Here is a 27,876-nt window from a genome sequence, read left to right as displayed (position 1 = left end):
TTGCCAGGTCAAATCAGCTGCTTTATTTTTACATTCTTTTTTTATATACAAAGTCTGCCAAATAAAGCATTCCTATTGTAAAAAAAAAAAAAAAAGTAAGAATCCGCCTCATTTTTATAATATTAAAAAATACTCATTAAAACAAAGTGTCATTACCATGGCTTCCATTACAAAAAAGATACACTCTGTATAACAATGTTACTTATGAGGATGACCCATCATAAAAACGCTCTGTTAATTAGGGTGAGAGGAAGTTCTCTGTAACAATTGATTCTTGATCAGTGAATGCCTTTGGTGGCCCTTATTCATGTCGCAGACATTCTCTACGCTGTGTGCTCTTTGCATTGCACTCTGGAAACAAAGAGAAGGCCGTGTTATATAGCTGTACTCTCACCATGTGGAAATTGCACTTGGCTGAGTCCTCTGTTTTAAACATTCCAACTGCCCCCACAGGGTGGGATGGGAGAAGGATGTACCCAACAAGTTAGAGCCATAGGAATATCCAGAAATCTGGAGACAGACGCTAAGGTAAAAACCACGTGCACAACACCTCCCTTTATATCCTGCTGGGTTCAAAGAACTTCTCGTAACTTGATGACACGCTAAAGAAACACTAGACCTTGGATTTGTCTCATCTTTATAAGCCGTATGGGCTAATGTACATATTCTGAATCTGGGATCCATAAAACAGACCAATTCCCAAGGTACCAATAGGTGATCCTGGGAAAGAAGTTTCCATGGTCAATTAAATTTGGGAAATACTCAGAAGACCCTCTTTTTGGGACAAAGACAAGGCCTATTAGCAAATTAAAGGCTCTGAGAACTACTGCAGCAAAGGCATCCTACATTTTTTTTAATTAGAAAAAAATATAGAGATAAAAAAGTAACAAGAATAATAACAAAAATCCAAGTACCCACATAGGAGCTTAAGAAAGAAATGTTACAAATAACAACTGACACCTCTGTGTGCCCTTCCCCCGTCATACCCCTTCCATTTCTCAGAAGTAATGAAATACTAAAATGTAGATTGTGTCCATGTATTTATTAATATTTTATTACATTTACATATATTCTTAAATAATGAGTAGTTCTGTTTTTATGTTTTAGCTTTTCTAAAAATGGTATAATACTCTAGGCATTATCTTGATAATTCTTTTGGGGAGGACTCAACATTATATTTATGACACTTACACATACGTAGCTTTAATTCATTTATTTCACTGCTGAATAATTTTCAGTTGTATGAATATATCCCAGTTTCTTTATCTGTTGAAAATATTGATTTTTTTTTTTACAATTATAAACAGCATTACTATTGCTATATGAATAGACAGAGCAACCAGGCAGAACAGAATAGAGGCCGGAAACAGATTCACACGTGTGTGGAAATACCACCTGTGATGGTGACTGTTGAAAATTGGTTACCAAATGGTGCAGCAACAGTTATTTATCAATGTGAAAAAAATTAAATAACATCTTTACCTCACACCATATACCCAAATCATTTCCAGATATGTTGTATGATCAGTTCTAGGTGTATTATACACTCATATGTAGAAAACAAAACATTGAATTTCTAGTAGAAATATGTAAGAATATATTAGAGATTCATTCCAAAAACCAAACCTCAAAAGCTTAAACAATAAAAAATATTAATAACTTAGTCTATAGCTTAATTTAAAACTTCTATTCATCAATAAATACTATTTTTAAAAGTAGAAAGACAAAGCCTAGAATAAGGCAAGGTATTGGCAAGACACTTAACTAATAAAGTATTAGGATCCAAAATATATGAAAAAATACTCTAAAGTGTATTTAATCCAGCACTTTCTAAATGATTTGACTCTGATTTAGAGAAACACTTATTGACAACTTACAAGAAAAAAAAAAAAAAGATTCCACGGGCACAATTTGGGAAAAATTTGTATCATGTCAAAAGCATCAAACTCAGAAAAAACTTTATCTCAGGTCTCTACCCCACTCTTTATTCTTAGCAATGTGACACTAAAACAATTTATTGCTCTGGGCTTTGACGTTTAGCCTATAATGTGGAAATTGGCCCTATTCTTAGCACACAAAGTTAAACAGTATGGAAATCCAGAAACTGGACTAACAGTTACAGCCTGAGTGGCCTATAAGCACCTTGCAGTGACCTCTTAGAAATCCTTTAACCTCACCAACAGCGGCAAGAGATACCCTCAGAGGTTCGGTAGAAAAAAATCAATTCTGACAAATTCTGTCTGAAAGATTTCCTATTCTTAAATAAATGTCTTCTCATGGTACATATTCTCTCTCTCACTACCAATAACTACCATCAGAGATAGCAAACTGCAAAGGACAAAGTACCCCTATTTCTTGGCATCTACATGCAGGCCACATTCCTATGGCCATAATGAAAAGCTCAAGAGAAATAAGCTGTATCAGAGTTTGAAGCATACATAAAGGAAGTAAAAATAAATTTTTGCCAATACTTGCAACTCCAAAGTATTCCCAATGAACTGAGGAAAACCATTTCAAATGAGAGACTAATCTAATACAGTTTTATTTTTGAAGATTAACTCCATCATCCATGAAGATGCTATTCTTCACTGGGACTTACGAGGTCTCCCTTCTGTTCTAACAGCAAGAAAGAGATTATGAATGCTTATGTGGAAAACCATTTTTGTATACAACACAAGAGCAGAATCTTCCTTTGCGTGTCATTATTCTTTTTTAAGTGGTAAGCTCTATTTCATAATACAAAAGTAGAAAAGGAAATATAAAGGAACTGCTTCTAGTTCAGATATTGGCAGCAATTAAAATTTGTAGTAAGAAATAAGCTTAGGATAAGCAGTTGGCTTATTTTAAGTCCTATAAATTAACTTTTCAACTTCAATTTCCAGCAATATCACAGACTAGAAATCTGAGAAAAAGTTTTTGTTCAAAAATCAGATATGCTTAACTACGTATTATAAAAGATTTAGGTTCCCTAAGCTCAAGGTTGCTATTTAATAATATAACCCTCTGCATGTATAGATGTCATCTGACACCTCTTCCTGTCACCTGGTAGGAACCGAGCCTTGGGGAACCAGTGCAAAATGCTGATACTCGAGCTGCCCCTACTGCAAGAAAAATAAGCTCTCCTTCACCTTTGACTCAAGAGTCTCAAGTCTTGAACCAGAATCCATGAAACTGGACTTCTTGAAGGTAAGGTAAAGGCAGGATAAAAAATTCTCAGGCCCTTCCAGTTCTTGACAATGGCTACATGGGAATGGAACATGGAGAAGCCTAGGGAGCATCGAAGATGGAGAGGCTAAGACTCCAAAGGACTACAACCTTCTAGAAATAGGCCCATTGTGTAAAAAAAAAAAAAAAAAGAAAGAAGCCCACTGTATTACACAGTCTCTATCTATACATTACCTTGTGTAGAAGATAACAAGGAAGAAGATAGCAAGGGAATTTGGTACTGGCTGAAGGGACCAAATCACCCAGAATAATTCACGAGAGTGCACCTCTCTCTCACATGGGTTGCCAGACCAATTTTATCTACTTATGTAGTTCAAAAAAACCTTAAATGGAGAATTTAATTTGGAGGTCACACATCAGCAGAAACACCTATGTAGCTGACAAATACCACTGAAAATCAGCATCAACCCAGGCCTTACAAAATCCCAACGTTTCAAAAACACAAAACGCAGAAGGAACAAAAGTACAATGAGAAAGAATAAATAGATACAACAGAGAGCAAAATCAGACCCACAAATATACAGTAACTCACGAAATAGTAAATAAGTGTGTTTAATATTTTTAAAGAAATTAAAGAGAGGCATTAAGATGCAAATAGAATGAAGAAATCCTTTTTAAAGTTTTAAAAGAATTTGAAAAGGAAACAAATGGAACAAACAGGAATTATAAAAACAGAAGTAAAAACTCTATTCAAAGTTGAAATAGCATATGAGACAACCCTGGAGATAACTACTAAACTGGGAGATAGATATAAAGAAATGCAAAGTGAGAGGCCAAGAGGAGGAAAATATAAAAGAAAATTTAAGGGAAAATGGAAAATAATGTGAGCAAATCTAATATGTGTCTCATCTCCAGAAAGATAACAGAGAGAATGTGGAAGAAACAACTTCTGAAGAAACAATAGCTAAGAATTTCCAAAACCTGTTGAAAGTTACTAACTCTTGGATTCAACACTCCCCAATTCATTATATGAGGCTAATACACCTGTGACATCAGAATAGAGAAGGAAAGTGTATAAAAAGAAATATCACAGGCTAATCTCAGTAATACCCCAAAATACAAAAATTCCAAGCAAAATATTAGTGTACAAATTATGCAATGTATTCAAAACATAATATTTCATAACCAAGTAGGATTTATTCCAGACATGAAACATTGGTTTAGTATTAGAAAATCTATTAATATAATTTACCACATTAATGGCTTAGAAGAGAAGAAACATATCAACTTGATAGATGCAAAAAATTTGATAAAACTTAGCATGGATTTTTCATGATTCAAAACAAGACAGGAATAGAATAAAATGCTCTTAAACTGATAAGGGACAACCACAAAAATAAATATAAATTATATACTTAATGGTGAATATTAAAGCTTCAAAATGAATACAAATGCACCTACTCTCACCTCATCAATTCAGCAATACACTGAAAAAACCTAAACAGCACAATATGGACAAGAAAAAAGAAATAAAGGAATAGGATTTAGAAAGAAAAAAAGTGGTGCTTTTAATAGATGACATGACTGTCTACTTGGAAAATCCAGAATATTTTCCATATAAATTATGAGAACTAATATGAAAATTTAGTGTGATTTCTGGATATAAAATCAAAATTAACTGCATTTCTAGACATCGGCCACAAACTGAAAAAATATTTATAATTTTCTAAAATGTTGTTTGCTACAGCAATAAAAATGATAAGTTTTGCCTAGGGAAAAAGGCCTACCAATAAATCTATCAAAATATATTCCAAGGCCTTTATAGAACAAATCACAAAATGTTTTAAAATACATTAATTGAGACCTATATAAGTTAAAAGAGATATCACATTTATGATATGAAATAGGAACTTCTAACCCTTCACTCTCTCTTCTTCCCTCATGGGAGCACACCTCCACACATTCGTCATAGCCACGTGAGAAAGGAAGCCGTAGACAGAACGGAAAAACTCCCTCTACTTTTTGGGGCGAGCAGTATTTTACAAATTCCTATTTCATGGGCCAGGAACTCAGTAAGGAAAACCATTTCCTCCTCCTGAGAAAATTCTGATTGGCCCACTTAGAACTGCATTTGGTTTTTCCTCTCCACCGCGGCTGATCCCCTGAATGTACCCAGCTTCTCCTAGTGTGGGTCACAAGCCAGCAGCATGGGCATCACCTGAAAGCTGGTTAGAAATGTAGAATCCTAGGGGGCGCCTGGGTGGCACAGCGGTTAAGCGTCTGCCTTCGGCTCAGGGCGTGATCCCGGCGTTATGCCGCGTTATGGGATCGAGCCCCACATCAGGCTCTTCCGCTATGAGCCTGCTTCTTCCTCTCCCACTCCCCCTGCTTGTGTTCCCTCTCTCGCTGGCTGTCTCTATCTCTGTCAAATAAATAAAATCTTAAAAAAAAAAAAAAAAAAGAAAGAAATGCAGAATCCTAGACCCACCCCAGCGTTCTAGACCTGGTGAATCAGAATCTGCATTTTAATTAGATCCCCAGGTGAGTTCTATGCCTGCTAGAGTTTGAGAAGCATTCTCTAGGAGGGGCTCAGACCAGACCAATCTACCTGGCGTTATTCCACTCAGCCAATCCTTCCCAACAGTGAGTATCCTCTAGTCCTTCACTGTCTAGTACAGAAAGTAGGAGCCACTTGTGGCTATTAAATATTTGAGATCCGCTATCAGTTTAAAACAGACAATGGATTTCAAAGACTTAATACACAAAGGTAAATGTACAATCCCTTATTTTTATATTAATTACATGTTGAAATGAATATTTTAGAGATACTAGGTTAAATAAAATATATTATTAAAATTAATGTCACCTGTTTCTTCTCACTTTTTTATTGGGGCTACCAGAAAATTTGAAATTATACAGATGGTTTGCATTTGTGGCTCACGTTATATGTTTAGCACCCAGCACTGCTCTAGACCCTATTGCTTGTCCACCCACTTGAAATTGTATGACCCACACAGCCATCCCCGTGCTACTTAGCTTCCTGATTGCTAATGCCATGATACTCATTCTTTGATACAACTAATAACCCTCTAGTTTGACATGTCGTTTGGTCCTGACCACCTTCATCAAGCCGCCGATGCTCTGGTGATTCTTCTTTTTCTGAGAAGTTTAGGTGTGATTGTGGTTTGGATTAAATAGGAGAAAGGGGATCCGGGCTCTGGTTCAGACTATGCCTTGAACATTCTCTATGACCTTGCCCCATCTCCGTATCTCTTCTTCCAACCCTTTATCTAAAACATGAGAGATTTAAAACTCGATACCTTTAAGATTCTGGAAATCCCTAACATAGACAACAATCTTTTACTCTCAGTTATTTCTTATGCACATTTACTGTCATTCCAATTAGATTGCAGAATGTTTGAAAGCAGACATTTTATCTTTTTTTGTTGTTTTATTCAGGTATAATTGACAAATAAAATGGTAAGATATTTAAAGCGTATGTGATGATCTGATACAAGCATACACTGTGAAAAGAGCCCCCATCAAATGAATACATCCGTCACCACACATTTACCCTTTTTTCGGTAAGAGCACGTCAGTCCTGCTCTCTTAGCAAATTTCAATTATACGATACAGCGTTATCAACTACAGTCACCATGTTATACTTAGGCGTTTCTTTACAGTTCTGTGTTTAACTCCTGGTGCAATCGCTGAACTTTGGGTATCTCAACAATTATCTGTGATGAGGAATTTGATGCCCAAGGACAAACCATTTATTTGAACAGATCCAGTCTTTAGAAAAAACGTGAGATCCTACAAAGACATTGAAGTAGAGACATAGTCCACAAGCCGTTGAATTTTGAGGTAAATGCTGCTTGCATATTTGTGCGTGCACATTTATTTTCAAAAGTTTGGCATCTGACTGTAACCTGAGGAATTTTGGTTAAACATTTCTTTATGCAAAACAAAGAATGTCGAGTAGTTAAATATTTTACCTCTGAGGCTAAAATTGAGTTATTTTTTTTCCTCCCTTCTGAATGTTTAAGGTGGAAAATCAAGTGTAAATGTTCAAAAGATTTCCAGTCATGGGAATCTCATCTCTATGAAAGAATAGTGGTAACCAACACCTTTGAATGGTTAATTAATGCAACAAACACGTATTTTTTTAAAAGATTTTATTTATTTATATGAGAGAGAGAGAGCATTGCGCGAGGATGAGTGGGGGGAGGCGCAGAGGGAGAGGGAGAAGCAGACTCCCCGCTGAGCAGGGAGCCTGACAGGGTTTGGTCCCTTGACCCTGGGATCATGACCTGAGCCAAAGGCAGACGCTTCACCGACTGAGCCACGCAGGCGCCCCATCAACGAACGTGCATTAGCCATCTCCTACTATAACGGAAGGAGTCAGCAGTATTCGCTGAGCACCTACAAACTGTGGAGAGATCTCTGGTAATACAGAGACAATGGAAGACCAGTCAGTACCTTCTAAGAATCTTACAACCTGATTGAGGAAAAGTGAGCGCTCAAAGTGAAAAGAACCAAATGGAAATTTACACAATACATAAGTAATCAGGCAAGAAACATTTTTTGGAGCTCCTGTTCTATGCACAGTGCACGGCAGATACTCGGATGGACAAGACTGACGTGTGCACTCTCAACATACGCTCAAGGGCTAATGGCTCAAAGGGGGCTCCAATTAGCCTGGGTGCTCAAAGGGTTAAGGAATTGTTTTTAAGATCAGAAAACCAGGAGAGGGCAACCGCACGCCTGGCATAAGATTGCACAGATGCCAGAACCCTCAGTAACACTTCCCTCCTTCCACCAGAGAAGGTGGGTGAGGTGAGAAACCACAGGAAGGGGCTTCAGTCATCTGAAGTTCACCTGTAGACAAGTGGTTTGTAGGCCACCTGTGGGAGAATCACCCAGAGGTTTTGTCATAAAGGCATATTTCTCTGACCTACTCCAGAGCTATCACAGCAGTACGTTTGGGGATGAGCTTCAGAAATCTGCGCTTAGAATACACTGCGGGTGATTCCTCTGCACACTGACATTTCTGAACCACTCACTAGGTGAGAACAAGAATGTCAGATTGGCCCGTTTCCCCAGCTTTATGATAAGTTGCCCCTTTCTGCTGCCCAGCCTCTCTAGGCCTCAGTTTCCCCATTTGTCAAATGAAAATACTATCTGCCTATAGTCTTGTTGCGAGGATCACATGATGCACAATCTAAGATGCTAAGCATACAGTAAGTACTCAAAAAATGCAATAGAAATTATAATAAGCTCATGAAAAATTCAACTGCAGCCAGTGATAATGTATTAAACACTTAAAAATTTGTTAAGAGGGTAGGGGTGACTCAGTGGCTGAGTTGGTTGAGCTTCCAACTTGGGTTTCGGTCCAGGTCATGACCTCACAACTGTGAGATCGAGCCCCATGTCAGGCTCTGTGCTCAGTGAGGAATCTGCTTGAGATTCTCTCTCCCTCTGCTCCTCCCCCCAACTCATGTGTTCTCTCCCTCTCTCTCTCGAATAAATAAATCTTCTAAAAAATTGTGTTAAGAGGGTAAATCTCATGAAAAGTGTTCTTTCCACAAGAAAAGAAATTCTAAAGAACAGAAAAGAATTCACCAAATGTGAACAGGTGAAGCAGACACAACGAGGAAATAAGACAGGGCAAAGCCAGAGGTCCAAGCAGGAAGTTGGTCCATTGAGGACATGTTTCCAATGACAACCACTTACTAGCCACTACCTGTATGCCAGGCTACTTTCACACTGACTCAAAAGATCCTTAGGATCACCCTATGAAGTAGAAATTTGGTAGGACTTTAGCTGAAGGTCGGTGAGGTTAAGTGCCCACAGCAAAGTCACACAGCTAGTAAGTCACATGACACACATTAGGCAACAAATTGTGTCATAGTCAAATAGCCAGAATCCAACCTCTGAGGCACTCAGCATGCCCTACAAGGACAGAGATGAGCCAGGTCAGTAGCAGGTGTGCCCTGGAGTGGAGCCAAGTTCTGAGACCAAAGGTACACCCAGTATCAGGCTCAGGAATGTGGGGTCAGCAAGAGAGTCCTATCGCCTATTCTGCCAAGAACCTTCCTTATTGCCCCAAGTTGTTATTAGTAACCATAAAGATAGACAAGTAGCAGATATTGATTTCCTGCCACATGTCTAAAAATGTGGAAATCTAAACCATTGTTCAATTACTCTGCAGTTAAGATTTGTTATTAGTATTAAGTGAATTTTAATTCTTGTTTTCTACAGTATCCTTGATAGAGGTGAGTAGGCTTAAAAAATCTGAGTACAGAAACCAGAGCTCTGGAAGGATCACAGTCCGCCTGGAAAGGCCACCATAATGAATACCTGCTGTGTTTACCCGACCAGCATCCATGCCCCCTTCTGAACTAGCACCCTCACTTTCATTTGGGTACCACTCCTCCCCACCTAAGTCCTTATAGTTCTGATAGTGTTGATCCCCACTCCCAGATTCCAAGAATGGAAACAAGACCCCGAGGCTTGCTCAATTAGCATATTCCATGCCTCTGGTGACGATCATTGGCTCAGGGATGACAATGATCTGAATTAGTCCAATCAAAAGCTGATCTCAGACTTTGCATTAGAATATCAGGAAAGAAAAGTTCTCCTACTGTAATTGGATTTGCCAAGGATTAGCTGAAGTTTCCAGGGCACACTTGATGGAGTACAGGGCCACATTATTTGCTCTTCTGGATCTTGCCGTGTCAAAATTTTCACTCCTAGTCTTTTCAAGTACGTGAGCCAATGATTTTTTTTTTTTTACCTAAACCTATTTAAATTAAGATTTTCATCACTTAGGGAAAAAATCCTAACTAATTGAGAACCACATGTAACTCAAAGGCCATTGCTCTTGTCATAAACTTACACTTAATGTGAACTGGTTCTGTGGGCCTAGGACATGGATGGTGAGAGAATTAGGGTGGGGGGAAGGAAGATTGGTCCTTAATCTATGGGTAGGGCTAATGATATTAGGACAAGACCTTCAAAAATAATTTTTTTAAAAAAGTGAAGCTAGAAACAATAAAGATGAGATTTACCAGGAGAAAATCAAACTGGAATATGCACCCCTGTTTTCTGAAAAAAAGGCAAAAATTTAAATATGAGAGCAGACTTAGCAAACATGTCCCTAGTCTACTAAGGCATAGGGGAGAGAGAAATAGGAGGTGCTACACGTTTTAAAGAGTTAAGGAGACTAGAATAGAAACAGAAAATGACAAAGCATTTCAACGTAGGGCATATTTGGGACAATTTTCAGTAGGAAGAGGCATTAACGTCTAGAATTTTGACTCAAAATTTAAATTAGGCGATTGATTCAGTCTGTTGTTTAGTGGACAAACTTAGAAAATCTACCTGAAATTATCGTTAGTAGCAAACATCCTGTTTTCACATACATTATAGGAGACGTGGAAAAATAGCCAGCACGTAATTCATAATGCTTGAATTCATTCATTTTCAAGACTCTCAGCTGACAGACAAAAGTGAGAACAATTTAAGTACGTAATTCCATTTTAATACAAAAAAATCAACCCCTTAAGTAATTTCAGGCAAAGAAATAGTCTATGTCCCCATAGGTGAATTTTAAAATTCCATCTGATTCAATAGTATCTGCTTTAAATTTTCTTCGTAACAATTAGTAGATTATATAATTCCATGCTTCTCTGCAGGTGTCACACAATCAAATAAAAATAGATTAAGTAGGGAAGAAAAGAAAGCCTCCCATTTAGTTTAATCCTTTCCAACCAGGAGTCTAATTCAAGGCCCAACTGTAGCTAAAAGATCGGAAATGTCTTATTTAGATTGGAAAGACAAGAAGTTAATTACAGCAGAACATATTTTTCAAAACAGTTGAAATTAAACAATATAACTAAAGAAGTCAGATAACTGGGATGAAAATGGAAAAACACACTAGCACAGTGGTAAATTTCATTATACGTCATTCACATCCTTAAACTTCAGGTCCATTTGCTTTATAAACTTAGGAGTGCCTTGAAAATGCAGAGTTAATGTATAATAATTCTAAGCAACTGTATTACCTACTGCAGTCCTGTTTTCTGCAAATTAAGAATTAGGCATCAGTGTGGAGTTTCCTAATGCCTAATGTAAGGATAGACTACATTGCATTTTCCTCTGGTCATTGATTCCATTGATTCCATTTTGTCTGTGTCTTTTAGAGCCCTGTACACATTACATTATGGTCAATTGTTTATATGACCCATGCTTCCCTGGACTGTAAACTCCTTCAGAGACAGGAACACCTTTTGCTCATGATCTTTCGCACTCTTTCTAGTACAATGCTGAACCAAAAGGAGCCTTGGTAAGAGCAAACTGATGTCTCCCTTATAGTTTGTAATAAAGTCTGGTATTTTTTGCCAATGAGTTAAAGCAAGAATTGTAAAACCATTCTGCCAGGATGTTTTGGTATACTAACATCAGAAATATATCTGTGAACCACTTTTTAAAGATTTATTTATTTATTTTAGAGAGAGAGTGAGAGGGGAAATGGCCAGTGGAAGAGGGAGAGAGAAAATCTCAAGCAGACTCCCTGCTGAGCAAAGACCCCCCCCCCCTCCCCGACTGAGACCTGAGATCATGACCTGAGATGAACCCAAGAGTTGGAAGTTTAACTGATTGAGCCACCCAGGCACCCCCGAACCATTTTATATACAATATCCAAATACAGGATAAGATGAGAGAAGGGTTCTTTTCAAAATTGAATAAAACCGGGTTTAATAAAGAAGTTTTAATATTATATATGAATTTGTCCAGCAATTATAGCATATCATTTTTTAAAATAATGTACATACTCTGCTTTATTTTCTATATGGTTTTTAAGTGGTGATTAGTAATAGTAGTATTTTAATATTTTATTATTACTATAGCTACTAGTACTATTTAAATAGTATTATCTTTTTAATTTAAAAAAATGTTTTAAAACAGAATAAATGAGTGAAAGGGTGTTGTGATTTCAATACATCTAGTCTCAAGGAAATCCATGGAAAACCGTGAGGCCTTAAAACCAAGTACCGCAACACATGCAGAAATTTATCCAATTGAGAACATAACCAGCAAGAAACAGTATCATCCTTAAATCTGCTGGTGCAAAGCAGATCAATAAAAGTGATGAAAGGCCATCGATTGCAGCCGACACCACTAATAAATCTGTATCTTCAATCCCAACCCCAGCCCTGTGTTTCAGGCTTTGTATCCAAGCAGCTGGAGACATTCCACTTGGAAATTCCATAATGAACTGACTCCACCACCCTTCCCCCAGGGAGCAGACTCAGGAGCCAGACTGCACGAGTTCCAGGTAGCAAGTTGCTCTTTACCATCTGACTAATGTGATTAATAAAAATCTCTACCTCACGTAGGAGGGTACAAAAGTGTCTGGCACATATAGAATGCTATATAAGTGTTGAGTAAAAGATAAAATCCTATATGAAGCCTTCTGTAAGGATAACTCAGTCCTACCCACCTCCTGGGGGCTCACCACTACCCTCCTGCTTTCTTTTCTTTCCAATGCCAAGCTCTTTCTTGCTTCAGAGCTTTCACCCCCTTTTCGGCTTTTCTGCCATTTCCTTCCGGTTTTATCCCCAGAGGCTGCCAGAGACTTCCTGAAGTGATACTATTTTGAACAACATCCAAGTTTTTTCCACAATGGCTTCCATCTTGATCGAATTTAAGAGGACAACAGGGGGCTGTCAACAAGGCAGGTTTTGTCCTTGAATATCATTAGTATAATGTCATAAAAATTCAGGAGTCATAGAGTTCATATTGTCCTAGACCCAAGACCTGGCTTTTCTACTCATTGGCCAAGATACCCTGATCAATCACTTAATTCCCCACACAGCATTGTTCTCTCCAAAATTAGGATAATGTTTGTACCTACCTTCCAAAGTCATTAAAAGGATTTCATGTAGTGATGAATTCGGAAGGGCCTTATCCGCCTGAAAGGGGCCATAGCATAGTATTATTTTTGTTGTTATTACTAGCTGCTATTATTCTGTTCACAGAATAAGGACTAGAGTTCAAGTGTATCATCTCATAGCTAAGCATAAGTCTTCATCTTGATAAATACATTTTGTTCTAATTTGTTGTGGTTGACTAGTTAGTTGCAGTCCTGTGTGACACAATGAAAGATTACGCCAGGTGTAAAGACAGTTCCTACGTGCCATGTTGTCATAGTCCTGGACTCTGTCACAGTAGACAGCTTAATCAAGGTAGGCATTTGGTAATACAATTGGAATGTGTTAGGTATGTTTTCTTTTTATAAAAGTTTCCCCACACCTGATAGACCAAAAAAACCCAAAACAAAACGAAAAAAAAAAGAAAAGAAAAAACAGTATCCCGTGGGGGGAAAAAAATAGAAGGAAGGGAGCAAAAACTAATATTTGAGGGCCTACTATGTGCCGGCCATGAAAGAAAAGAATCCAGTTCAGCACAGCTTTCATGGCCCAAGGCCCAAGGCCAGCAGTGTGGCAGAACTCTCCCAAGGTCAAGGCGTGGTTACCGAAACTGTGGCCTATTTTAAATGTTTCACACTTAACAAATCAATACCTTTAAAAGGAAAGAAAAAAATCCAATGCACGATCATTGCACTAACCATACGGTAATTATTTTTTAAATCATCGGTTCAAAGTGCACTCCAGAGCTTGTGGCCTGATAACAGGTCACACGCAGAAAGGTGTGCAATGAGTAACTTCTACTTTCGGTTCTGCATATCCTGGTAACTGTAAGTATAACCTCACTTGCCGATAACACTCGAGACCTGATTTGTGAACATGAGGCTTGAGCCAGCGACACTCCACCCTGGGATGGGCCCTGTTCAAAGCAGGGTATTTGACCTCACACTCCGATGCAGCCATTTCATGTCACACCACCCTGCCAACATGTGAGATCACCGTCTTTTCAAAAACATAGAAGAGATATTCCTTACCGTAACTGGATTCAGGCCTTATGAAGCCTAGGTCATACCTGAAGGAAAAAGAATAAATTTGGTGTGAAAATCACTATTTACTTAAAATGAAGAAAAAACACAACATGTTACACATTTTAATAAACTGTAAAAGCGCAAACAACAAAAAAACCAGAAAAATAACCATTTTTTATTAACTCCCTGGCAGATCTTAAAGAACTTTTCCTATATTTTTGACTACATGCTTCTTGATCATTCTTTCAGATGCCAATGATTTTGTAATCGCAGTCCTTAGAGAGAAGAGGAAGATAATTCTATTTGTCTTCTAGCATCATTGATCACAATTTATTTTTAATTATTAATAGTTTAGAAAAGCTGTTGATAGTTACTGATAGTTTAGCATCACAAATTGTTACTGGCAAATACACTACATTCTTAGGATTTTTATCAAATTTTGGGAAACTTCCATTTCTTTCATAGATGACCTGTAAGATTTTAAGGCCTCAAGTTTTCTTGCGTAGTGACCAATCTTATTCTTTGAATGAACAGAATTTAATAACCAGCCAATGAGCTTGTAATAATTACACATTGTAAGTTCTGTGTTATCATCGTCAATGTCACTATTTCGTCTTAAGTCAGTTGGGAATGTAAATATTTTTCCGTTATATCCATGTAATTCAGTGATATGTTGGGATGCATAAAACATACGATGTCATCAAGATAGAAAGTACTACAGAATTTGTAGCAGTGCTGCATACATGTGTCCTACAAGCACAGTATTTCTGACAAATTTCCTTTTGAAAGATTTCTAAAATATTTCTAAATGTACCAACTACGTTATCAAGTATATTCCTGACAGTAAAGAACTTCGGTTTCGATGGGACCCTAATGGGAATGGAATGATTCTGTCACAATTTTGTCTGCCTGACTGGAAGAGTTCCCCACAGATGGGCTTCTGGATCCAGAGACTTCAAACCGTGTTTCTCCTCCAGCATCCACATAAGTTCAGTTGCAGGAACTCCAGACCCCTCCACGTTACCATGCAAGCTCTGCCCTTACACTTCTGAGTCGTAATGTTGGTGAGTGGAAGCGGTGGATGGCAGGGGTGAGCCTGGAAGTCATTTCTACACCAAAACATTGAGCTAAATAGTTCTATGTGGATATGACTGTAAACAATGTAAATATATCCCTCGGGCCTAAACATCAATGAATCCCCAACTCAACTTTTCTGCAGCCTCTTCTCTAAAAGGCCTGTGGCAACCCCAGTGCCACTCGACAGGAGGGGTAATGTGACCAGAAGAGGGGAGCGTGGAAAGAGAAAGCAGCCTTCATTAACGGAAGTTTAAGTATTTTACTTCTACACATTTTATAAAAGCAAATGGCTGTATCTACATATTACTAGGGCCCTGGCAGGGCTTTTAAAGGGGACCAAGCAAATGAGGGGCTTTGATATTATGCTTCAACATTTTGCATTGGATCAGCCTTGATCCCTCACTTTCATTCCATCCCTAACTTCAAACTTTAGGGTTTGTTTTTTTTTTAATTTATTTATTTATTAGAGGGGGGGTGAGGGGCAGAGGGAGAGAATCCTCAAGCAGACTCCTCGCCGTGTGCAGAACCCTATATGGGGCTCCAGCCCATGACCCATGAGATCATGACCTGAGTGAAACCAAGAGCGAGATACTCAACTGACTGAGCCAACTAGACAACCCTTGATCATGTATTTCTGTATTATTTGTATACAGAATATGTTATTTTGTATGAATGAGCTTTGATTTTAAAATCAGAAAAACAGTATAGATTGTTAAAGTCTGTTGGGGTTGATCAAGTTAGACTCCAAGACTGATCATCTGTTCCCCAACCTCCATTTTGAAGGAGCTTAATAATTAGTGAAGTGCCTATATGGAATGGACCACTGAGAAAACCATTAGAAATTTAACTGAGTGTTTTCTGTGAAATCTGAAGAATATGAGATCCTATTGTGCTACAAATATCCTCTTCTAATTCCCACCTACACCTTGCCCAGTAGATAATAAAAAACCCACTCAAATAGGGTTATAGAATCAAGAAGTCAACCTAACGGTGTTCATCTTATAGATTTTCAAATGAAAAGATGGAATGAGTACCTCAGTTAAGTGAGCACATCTATTTATTGATTAAAAGCAAATGATAATGACAACTGTCGTTTCAGAGAGACATCCAAGATATTGAGATACAGATGATGCATATGAACTCTCAGAAAATAAGCAGCCTCCTAACCTAGGATGATGGGGGGCCCTTTCTGAGATTGGCAAATGTAGTAAGACTCTGATTCCTCTTTCCATGTTGTTTGACCATATTTCCATACCATCCTTCCCTCAACCTTGACATTAACCCATCCTTGATTTCATCTCATCCCTAATCCCTACCCCAGGAAGTACAAGTTGGAGATGGAGTGAAGTTCAAAGATAAGGTAAATTTGATTTGCACATTATTCATAATTAAAATAGATACACTTTAGGGTTTACTTTTTAGATTATGTCAACATATTTCCCCCTCAATATCGCTGAATCAAATGGCTACATCCAAATGTCAAGAACCCTTGTGAATTCAGTTATGAAGCAAGAATCGTAGAAGATTATATACATTTTGGTTGTTTGTTCCAAGGTGAGTGGCATTCACATGTCATACATCCATCCCTCCATTGTAGGACCCCTTAGTTGAGTCGGCACCATGAAATTTAGTAAAATGGATCTATAAACTTTACATTTGACATATTTTTCCTTAAGCTGACCTTTATTGCAATGCATGTCTCCAAGACTAGGCATTTGTTCATTCATTCATTCATCCATCCATCCATCCACCCATTAAGGAATGATAACTTTCTGTGCGCTAGGGAATGAAGATACTGCAGTAAGTAAAAATGGTATGGCTATTGTCTTCATGGAGCTAACAGCTGAGCAAGAAAGATTGACAGCAAATAAAACATCACTCAAATTATTAATTAATCAAAGAGAGGATTTCTCTCTGTTGCCAGAAGTACTGGGTTTTCGCTCTGAATTGGGGAGGAAAGATGTTTGCCAAGACCCCCCAAATCCATACCTCTTCACCACAAAGCCAAGGTAAGGGATTCTACTCTAGCCCCAAAAATTGTAAGGAAGGAGGACCCTTATTAACCTGGTAAGCTTCAATCACTGAGCTCACCCCTGAAACATCTGATCATAAGCCCACCCTCTGTGCTGGTGGGCAAGAAGACATGTTATCAGAAGAGTGGAGATGGGTAAGTTTGCGCATCAGACCAAAACAAAAAGTTTATAGCCCCTATATCCATATCTCTATAGGCCATAAGGACCTGGGGCTTATTCTAAGAGCAAGCAGAAAACCAGTGCAATATTTTAAGTGAGAAAGTGATGTGATCAGATTTTTTGTTAAAGTTACCCTGGCTGTGCTGTGAATAATGGTATGAATGGGAACAAGAATAAAGGCAAGGAGAGCAGCTAGAAAGTTTTTTCAGGCAAGAGATGACGACGTCTTAGTTTAGGGTGGTGGCTTTGACGATGGAAAATGGTAGATAAAATCAGAGCTATTTAGGAGATAAAATAGCAGGTGACTTGAGTATGAAAGGATAAGGAAAAGAGGGAGGTCAAGATAATCCATAGACTTCCAACTTGAGCAATGGCTCAGCGATTCTTCACCTGGCGGCTCATTGTACTCATCTGAAGACCCTCATCCCCAAGATTCGGATTTTATTGGTTAAGCAAGGTACCCAGGCATGGGTACGTTTTCTACTCTGCTCAGATGTTTCAAATATGAAGTCAGGTTAGAGAACCCCTGAACTAGGTGGACAAGACTTCCCAAGAGGGGAACACCAGAGAGGAAGGAAGTTTGAAGGGAAATTCCATGAGTTTCCATCCCATGTGGGTCTTGTTGGAGGATCCCAAGCGGTATGTCAAGTTCAGAGTTGGACATACATGTCTGGATGATGCAGAAAAGACCTAAATTGGAGACAGGTGAAAATGACTGACATTTACATCAAGACAGAAGTCATGGCAGAATATGCAATTACCTAGGGAGGTAATAGTGAGAAATAGAAAAAGAGAGCACTGAAAAACCCCTTCATTCAAGACAGAAGATGGTGAGTCAGCAAAGGAGACAAAGAAGGAGTACTGGTAAGTTAGAAGGAAACCAGGAAAATGGGGTGCTGCCAAAGTCAATGCAAGGGAATGTTTCCAGAAGAGAGTGTGTGTAAGTGGCTTGAAAGCTGTGTTTAATTTTGGCAGGGCCTGAAACTCCACCCTCCTTCCAACCGTCAAACCTCTGGGTTGATTTCGAGCCCTCCCCATGGTAAATCTCCACTTTGGCAAGATAGCTATTAGCAAGGTATTATTATTTAAAGGTCAATTTGTAGGAGACTTGAAAGCCTAGTTTTTCAGGATTTGGAAAATAAATACAATCTCAATTCAGATACTAAACATAAAAGATAACATTCTTTGTGTACATGCACTCGTGACTTCCAGCCCTTGGATGTATATTATGTTCGCCTATTTGTGGGTTTAAATTTGGCAAGTACTGCAACTCTTTTAGGGTTCAGTAGCATTCTTTCTGTTGCCAAGCCGACCTAGGGCAAAACAAACAGAGTGAGCTTTCAAGACTTGCCCCCTCTTTGGGCGTCTACCAGACCATGTACAGATTTTTGTCACTATCATGAGGTCCATACCATTTTACTGTATTTCTTTACGTGGGTGTCTCCTCCCGATTTCCCTGGGGGCTGGTAATGTCCTTACGTGGGCTTATATCCCCAGCACCTATCACAATGCCTACCACTCGGTATGTACTGAATAAATGTTTGCTGAATGAATGGAAAGTTGCATAATATTTCTGTGAGTTCATGAACAGCCAATCTGGAAATTCCATCTCTAAGTATTCTTTCATCATAGACTGTAAAATATTGTTTAAATAAAGGATGTGGTTTATCCATGTTTAAGTTTTAGGTCAATTTTCTATGGAGTTAGTAAAATCTCGTTCCAATACAAATTACTTAATCCTTTGGTGCCTTGGGTTTTCTGCCTATAAAATAAGAAAGGCAATGTTGATTTCCCTTGGAGCTGTAGTGACGATTGTCAAAGTTAGAACTCTGCTTGGCCCATAAAAGGTACTACTTGGGTCTGAGGACCAATTGATAATCATTTCTGGTTTTGCTCTGAGGGTATGTTGGTTCAGATGCGGGGGGCAACAGGTAAGTTCTTTGGATCTATTTACAGCTGCTTCTAGAGCAGTTACTGAAGGCTGAATCTCGTGACCCAGAAAGGATTTCCCGTGCTAGGAGCTGGGTTCCTCATGTCATTCTTTGCCACAGGGGTGATTTTTCCAGAGGGATCCAGCCCCTTTCAGTCTGGACACTGAGTAAATGAAGTTTTGGTGGCCTTAGGGCAGAGCCAGGCCAGCTGCAGCAAATGTAGTCAAAACTGCCTTTAAGGTCATGTCAGATCCAGATCAGTTTGTCCAGAGCTAGGGTCCCCTCTAGTGCAAGTCTGGTGTTCAGTTGACCGAAGGACTCTTGGTGACAAATGTATCAGAGAAGTAAGAAATTACCTTAACCAAGAGCAATCTCACTGACTGCAATTTAAATAATAAAATGCATTTTTATTTATTATAGGCCCACTTGATGCATCGTTCCCCACTGATTGAGTGCTGATTATAACCCAGACTTTTGAAGTACTTTACAGCATTGTATGTTCACGTGGCTATTATACTATTTCCATTTTATACAAGCAAAGAGCGCAGTCAGAGACGTTAAAGAATCTACCCAGCAGCTGGCAATAGGCAGAGACCAGATGAAACTCTAACCTCCCTGACTCCCAGCTCAGCCTCCTTCCCACTCTTCAGGACTGCCTCATAGACATTCATCTTCTCTCTGTAGGCCTTTCACATGCTATTATTAAAGCTAAATTTCATCCTCACTCAGCTGAATATTTGCAATCCCACCTTGAAAGACATGCATATGGGTTTTCTTGTCATTTAAGATTATTTTGGCAAAAAAAAAAAAAAGAAATGAAAGCAGGTATCATATTTAGTTATCTGCTTGCTGAATAATCTTGTTAGATTTTAACTGCAACTTAAATCTTCATTTTTGCTCAGTAATCTGTATTATTGCGTTTGTTTCCGTACAGAAGTACCCTTCAAATCTGTGGTCATTGCTGTTCACTTCCTTTTGCTCATGTACTTTTAAAAGGTCAAACTGTCCTCTACAGCTTTTCAAATTCTTGTCCCTGTTTCTCACACCATCCACACTTACCTTATTAGACTTACCAGTAGTTCCACCCTTCAAGCCGGACGTGAATAGCCAGTGCCTTGACTACTCAGGGAGGTTCTCTCCTCCCGAGCAGATGCCGGCAGCGCCTTCCCGGGTAACTTCAAATGAGTCTGGGTTTCTTGTGCTTTTAACATTAGACCTAGGAGGATTTTTACAAATTCGTAAATTTTCATCCACAAGGACCTAATAGCTTCATGGGAACAAGATAAACATTAATACAAGTCATGTCGTGGTCCCTGGGGAAAGATAGTTCCGTTTTCTCCAACAAGTACTAGGTAGTCTCTACAGCCAACATAAGAAACAGGTCAAATTGACCCTGTGAATTGAAGGTACTAAAGAGTTTTCCTCTCAGGTGTTGACTCCAAACGATCGGTAGTAGCTACCTGAAATACTGGGTTAAGCGAGATCCTGAGGCTGTGTCTGGGCTTAGTGGAAAGAATGCTGCAATCTGTTTGTGATGTCTTCCCTGGGCAGTGGGGAGTTGTGGCAAGGCTGAGCACCTGCCAGGATCTGCAGTCCTGGGAGAGGTCAATGGCCTTAGTAATAACTCAAATTAAAACCAAGCTCTAAACGAGGTGTCCATCACTGTACGATGGCAAGAGCCCCATTTCACAAACTGGCCCAAAGAGAACTTATGAATGACAGACTTCCAGTTATTTAAAACAAAAACAAAAACAAAACTGATGTGCAAAGAAATACAGAGAAAGGTAGAGGAGAGGATATTGTTCAGGAAGGAGACAAACAGACCATGTTCCTGTGATGTCTCTGGGACAAGGGAACTCTGCCCAGTTAGTAAGGAGGAAAACCAGATCTGACAAAACTTTCCCTGCTGCAAACTTAGGACACCATAGCTGAGGAGGGGAGCGGGAAGCCTAAGTTAGCACATTCCAGCAGAGAAATACAGAGGGACCATGCTGGTGGTGTTGACATTCGAGCTGATCACACTAGCAAAATAGGTGTCTAAGTGTCAGGGATTCCTAGATGGAAAGCTTCTCTTCTGATGACCGGGAGCAGGACTCCCGTTGAGACTTAGAATACCGCAAGATGCTTGTTATTGGTGTTCCTTGTGGTGTGGACAGCTTCTCCTAATACACTATGTCTCTCTAATAGGTTACGTTTCTCTGCCTTGAAACATTCGCTGTATAGAGGGGGAAACATGCAGGCATTAAACTGCAGCTCAGGGTGGTGCCTATTATCACAGAGGCACGGAGGAGCTACAACTGGTAACCGCCTCTGTCTGGGAGGGCAGGACAGGCTTCTCAGAGGAGACAATAGAGACAGTTTATTGGGCAGAAAACCATGAGGAGGTCCTTCTAGTCCTAGAGAAAAGGACATGCAGAGGCACGGAAGCAACAGCACAATCAGTCAACCGCAACTAGTTCAAGGTCCCTGGAGCACACAGTGAAAGGAATGGGTAGAGGGTCTAGATCAGGAGGGGTCAGAAAGCTACTGAGGGTTTTTAAGCAGAGATGTGCCATGCACGTCTTTGTTGTCCTGTGTTCTTGGCCGCACTGTAGGGACTGGGTTGGAAGAGAGGGAGAGAGGTGCTGGCTGGGAAATCACTGTAGTTGACCAGGTTAAAAAAAATGATGAATACAGGCAGATTCAAGAAATACTCCGCATTAAAATCACCAGGACTTAAATACTGATGGGTGAGGGGAAAGGGCAACAGAGGAAGAAAAGAGTTCAAGGTGGCTCCCAGGTTTCAGGGTCATTACTAGGGTGGAGAAGACAAGAGGAGAAATGGGTTTGGGATTCTCTGCATGCCTCGTGCGATATCAGGAGCTAATGACCAGTCAAGAGCATTAGCTTTGAAGTCAGAGATTAGGATTCAATGCTTTCCCTCCCATTCAATAGCCACATGACATCACACAAGTTAGTTAGCCTCTCTGAGCCTCAATTCCCTAATGGTAGAGGTGAGATAATAGATAATATGAGTGCAGCTCATAAGGCCGATATTGAAGTTAAACGAGACTATGTATATAGGATACTGAGTACAGCTCCTCGTACGTAAAAAGAACCCAACACCACGAGCTATTTTTGATTCAGTAAATACATTGCTTTTCTCCTTTTTACAAGGTAAGCAATTGGATAAAAACATTTTTTATTCTTCTGGCCACATAATGCTCACTTGCTATCTTTATTTCACAGGCTCGAACTGAATTCCTGCTAAGGCATTTATGGTGTAGCACATACAAACTGCTCTTGAATGGCCCTCCAATCTAAGGATTTACCATTGGCTTCTTGACCAAAATGTCTAGATAGCCTCCTGGGAACCTGATCCTAGGAGCCCACACTTAAGAAAGGATTAGGTTGTCCCCCTTGGATTATGCTGGGATCAGTTCCAGTCCAATCAGTACTGCGACTTGGCTTCATGCTCCCTTCACCCAGGTCTTATATGCTATCCCTAACAATCACAGCAATGGACACGGTTCTTAGGCCCATAAGGTAGATGGTGCTATCCAGAGTGTCCAGCACAGAACTTGGCACATAGCAGGTACTCAGTAAATTTTGCCTGAGTGAACACATTGCACCCCCTATACTGCACTGAAATGCCTAGCCTCAGCAAGCAACGCTTGCACCACGCCAGTCCCTAAACACTTCTTTCTACCCAAGTCATGTGCCCTAAGCAGAAATATTTTTAGCGTAAAGTATACCTTTTGAACTATGTAAATGAAGTATTTAATCTGCCAATCATATGGTAATGACTATAAACTAAATATAGATTGAGAAACCAAAGTCGGCATGGGTAAATTTCTTCAAGTATACGTTGATAAACTAACATGTTTTGCCATAGTGATCCAGTACAGTGACCAGGTTTCCCTGAATGGGAATGCGTCCACCCAGACAACTCAGGACAGTATGAATTAGAACTTACAGGTACTTGTATTTGTCAAACCCATTGAAAAGCACCTAATTTAAGGATCTGTGATTTAATGAGCCTTTCAAAGCTGAAAATATATCCCACTGAGACTTAAAACAGAAAATAGATTTAAAATAGAAAAAATAAAACAAAGCTAGTCTTGTGTTTCACAGACACAGAAAGGTGCCAGAATTATTTACTGCTTTCTGGACTTTGCATTATGACCAAATTGATATTTTCCAGGTTTTTCATTAACTTAAAATGTTCTGAGGTAAACACATCATTTGCCATGATTAAATCCAAGGTGTTTCCGCAGCTTCCTTCTGAGCAGCGAAAAATTAGGCCAAGAGGTAAGAGTTCTGGTCGACCTCTTTGTGAAAGTAGCACTAGAGAAAATACACGGCAGCTTCACTGAGATTCTAACAGCCCCAGCAAGCGGAAGGTCTACAGGCAGAGTCACATGGTAAAATCTTCCAGTCCAGAACCTTCTCACCTCCAAAAGCAGAAATCATTTCACCTTGTTTTAAAAATTCTCATAGATTTCCCAAATAGAGTTGACCTGCCCACCCTCACACCTACTGCACTGACCCTCCATAAAGAGCTCTGCAGGGGTGAGAGCTTCTGCTACTTCTCTGAATGGTTCTAGGCAGGGCCGGGTTAATAGATACACAGCTCTCAGAATTCACAAGGACTTCAAATTTCTCTCCCAACCTGAATTAGACTGATTAAATCAGCTTCTGTTGAAAGCTCATCTTTTAAAACAGGTGAAAGATTAAAAATAAACAGAAAAGCTAAATCCATTTAGCTTTTTCTTTCCCCTCTCTGAATTCTACCTTTCAATCTTGGAGACAAGGACATCTCTAGGATGGGACTCCACTGGGTTCATTAAGTCCATCTGATGGAAACAGAGAATGTCATAAAGCTGGCCCTCGCTGCTATCAATGTTAGATGCCCCATTGGCCACCCAGGAGAGCCCTAAGTAAATTATCTAGGGAAAGTAGTGGAGAACACTCGACAGGAGTGCCCAGAACAATTTTTCAAGAAAAACTTTTCACGGATCCTGGCTACCTGATTCAGCGTAGAGCGAAATTTTGATGCTTGCTTCTTGACCCTTTCAAAACTGGGTCGCAAGCAGAGGTAGAGCACAGTTCCTATTCACTTGTCTTACGTCCCCCTTCCCCACGCCTTACACTCACCCAGGACAAGACCAGACCTTCACAATGCTTTCCAGAACGGCACGTTGCCCTGACATTCCAAGACTTAGCATATAGTGACTGGTTAAAGTTCACTGACATTATCTGATTCATACATATAGATAAAACTCCTTATGATGATTTCAGTGAATAAAAAATAACGTCAATATAGGCTGTAATATATGTGGAGGGAGGCATTCAGGGAAAGTGAGTGTTTTAAGGTCATTTCATCATCTAATACACCCACTAGTCGGTCAATTCTAATTGTTAAACAGTTCTTAAATTGAGTTGAAATTCCCTTCCCTAGGACCAACTCTGTCCCTAATTCTGTTCTCTGGAACCAATCCTAGTACCCTTTCAGACATAGAAATTTTTTTAAATAAAAGTTTAATTCCTTGCTTGGCAACTGTGGCTGCTCCTTCAAAAATAAAGCTTGAAATTTTAAATTAATGTGTTTGGTGTACAATCAATCGGTTCACCAAAACCTTGAGCACCTACCAAAAGCGAGGTACTGCCCTCAACACTGGGAATGATCAGCAGTAATTAATCAACTTATTCCTAAGGGATTAGCTTCCGCTAGTTCTTTTGTTGTTTGGCAATGCCTCCTTTGAAGAGAAAATCAGTTAAAAAATAAATGGGGGGGGGAGAGAAGGAATCAAAATGATGTAGTGTGTGCCCGTTGCACGTGTAACCTGGAGGAAAGGAGGGAGTACGTAGAAGATAGGAAGTAGTAATATTCGTTGGCTTATAGGAACTCCAGGCGCTTTATATTTATTATTTCATTTCATTCTTATCACAACTCTGTAAGGTGAGTTTTACTCTCAATTTACCAAAAAGAAAACTGAGGTTTTAAGAGTTTATTTAAATTGCCCAAAATGATACACTTGCTGTGACGGAGCCAGGATCCACACCCAAATCTGATCCTAAAGTTCTATTCCTTTAACTGTGTGATAACTCATTACCTGCGAAGAAATCAATACAGGAGCATTACCACTTATCTTGGGATCTGATACTATATGAGGATGGCTAAATATGTACCCCATTCTGCTGTTAGTTTTGTATATGTACCAACCAAAGAATATAATTTTTTCTATCTCTTCAACACTCCTAAGTCATTGAATTTCAATATAAGTATGTATAATTTGCAATACCATAAATCTGTTTGGTGTCCCCAAATTGGCAGCTCACAGAACTCATAGAATGACAATTAATAATCACAGATTTAAAAGAGAACAAAGCATAGAGAAGTTTGGGGAGAGAAAACCATCTGATCATCTGTTTTTCAGGATATTTTAAAGCTGTGAAAATCACTGAGTGTGGGGAGGAGTGAAACTAAGTTTGGAGGGGAGCAAATTTCCTCCGCACACCCCATTGGAGATGGTGGGACTCTCTCCCAGTGAAATTGCAACTAAGGGCATCCCTGTGGCTCTCATCTGGGTCGTTCAGTTTAACTCTGACCAGGATTCTGCTTTGCCTTCCTGTTCCTTTGCTAAGGGACCCCCTCTCAGCAGGAGATGGCTTAAGTCACGTACTCTGCCACCCATTATTCCATCATATCCTCTTCTTCCTCCTTGCATTTTCCAGTGATGAGAGACAGATCCAGCTTAACTTGTAAGCAAGGCACTTGAGTCTTAACGAAAGAAGAGATGACGGAGAAATGTGGTTTTGCCCAGAGTGCGTACCATCTGTGACATTCGCCAGGCACAGCCACGCATTCCTCCTGGAGGGCAGGGTTGCTCACCATTGTCCTGACTCGCAGATTATTTCCCTGCACAAGTGCCTATAGTTAACCTCATTCATTTGATGTGGGAAACAAAGGCAGGAGGAAATGTAGATAAAAGTAAATGTCCTTATAACCTGTAGCCCATTGACAAATACTTGAGGCAGGCAGAGTATAATTGTTCCTCCAGGAAGCCCCCAAATGTCTTAATGTCAGCACCTTGCTAGAGGGAAAAGCAACCTTAGTTGGACAATAGCAAGGCCTCCTGTATCCTGAGAATCTTCTTTAGTATATGAAAATCCTTTTGGAACTTCCATTATCTTTACTTTCCCCCAACCCCAAAGTGTATAATCAGTTGCCCTTCGTAATCCCGGGGCAGCTGGGAGCATGAAGCGGCAGGCAGGGGCCTGTCCCCGTGCTTTAATAAAACCACTATTTTGTACTGAGGACGTCTCAAGAATTCTTTCCTGGCTGTCGGCTCTAGACCTTACCCCACCAAGCCTCACCTGCATTTCAAAACTGCATCCCATTTGACTTTGCACGTGGGAGGCGTGGAGAAAGGCTCAGTCGTGCTCTGAACTGCATCCTCTAAAGCTAGCAAACAAGCAAGGTGCTTGCAAATGCAGGTTTCCAATGTCCTTCCCAAGCTGTTTCCAATAGAAACCTTGACTGGGTCCTTTGTGTTACAAACTGTTTTACAGTCTGTAAAAGTTCAATATGAAATGAAAAGGAGAAGAGTTCAACGGACAGATCTTTGCATCTGACCCTGCAGCACATCGTCTCATTTTATCTTGGCTCTTAGAGGTCCTATTATGAAGCAGCAGGAGCAAAACCAAAACGGGCCACACACTAGGGTTCAGTAGGAGGCACAGCCCGGCATTCCTGCAGGCTCTGGCCTGGAGTGATTCTGAGAGCGGGCTATGCAGTGGTATCATCCAGCTTCACCCGTGGGTAGGTCTCCAGCCCACCAGTGCCTTCACCCCTCTCCCCCTCCCCCCACCTCCCACAAAAAGTTGTGCTTTAGGGAGGCTTTTTGTTGCAATGGTCACTCCCAGAGACTGCACATTCTTACTGCCCTGACTCCGTCTTCGCTCGCTACCACACAAGTCCCAATTCCTTCTCGCCCACAGCACAGCTCTATCAGCTTATTTACTGCAAAGGACATGCTCTTTGGTGCCCTCGGCTAACCCACGGCTCAGCGCGTGCTGGGCTGGAAGTGGAGGTGAAGGGGTTGATTCACTTCAAAACCTGAACACGTCTCTACTGCCATTAGAGACGCGAGCATCAAAAGAGCTTGTGGAGCACAGTGAAAAAGAGGTTCTCGGTAATAATCTATTACATCTGATTTCCAAATCACTTTCACATATAATGGACCATCCAGCATACTCTTGGTTGTCACAGAAACCAATGCAAGCTAAATAAAGCAAATAATAATAACAATAGTAATTGATTATGGGGATACCAGGGCGTCTCCCTGACCTCAGGGCAGGAATGCGGCCTGGCCTGAAGAATGAGGAAGTAGAATGCTCTAGTCCAGGAAACTCCCCACATTCTCTCTTTCATTTGTTTTAATTTTACTCTTTAACTGGAGAGCTGCTTTCTCTCTGATGCCACTGAATGGTGGAAAAAATGTCACCCACCGAAACCTTCTGAATTTGCCTCTTCTCTGTTTAAAAGGAAGGTCATAGGAGACTGGAG

General features: G+C 39.9%; 1 long non-coding RNA gene across 3 annotated transcripts; it reads right to left on the bottom strand.

The window, feature by feature from the left end:
• Positions 1–1,756: 1,756 nt before the first annotated feature.
• Positions 1,757–27,162, bottom strand: LOC123800568 (uncharacterized). Of its 3 annotated transcripts, XR_015721766.1 has the most exons (3): positions 20,385–27,162; positions 13,085–14,169; positions 1,757–7,608 (listed from the first exon to the last, which is right to left on the bottom strand). It is a non-coding gene; the product is annotated as an uncharacterized LOC123800568 (long non-coding RNA). The 3 variants fall into 3 exon arrangements; XR_015721764.1 differs by lacking the exon at positions 1,757–7,608 and having other exon boundaries at positions 9,941–14,169; XR_015721765.1 differs by lacking the exon at positions 1,757–7,608 and having other exon boundaries at positions 9,941–14,169; positions 20,399–27,162.
• Positions 27,163–27,876: the final 714 nt, after the last annotated feature.

Source organism: Ursus americanus, chromosome 26 (genome assembly GCF_024610735.1).
Source record: "Ursus americanus isolate L20-20 chromosome 26, mUrsAme1.1.p, whole genome shotgun sequence".
NCBI classification, from domain to species: domain Eukaryota; kingdom Metazoa; phylum Chordata; class Mammalia; order Carnivora; family Ursidae; genus Ursus; species Ursus americanus.
This window is presented reverse-complemented; position numbering and strand designations above follow the sequence as displayed.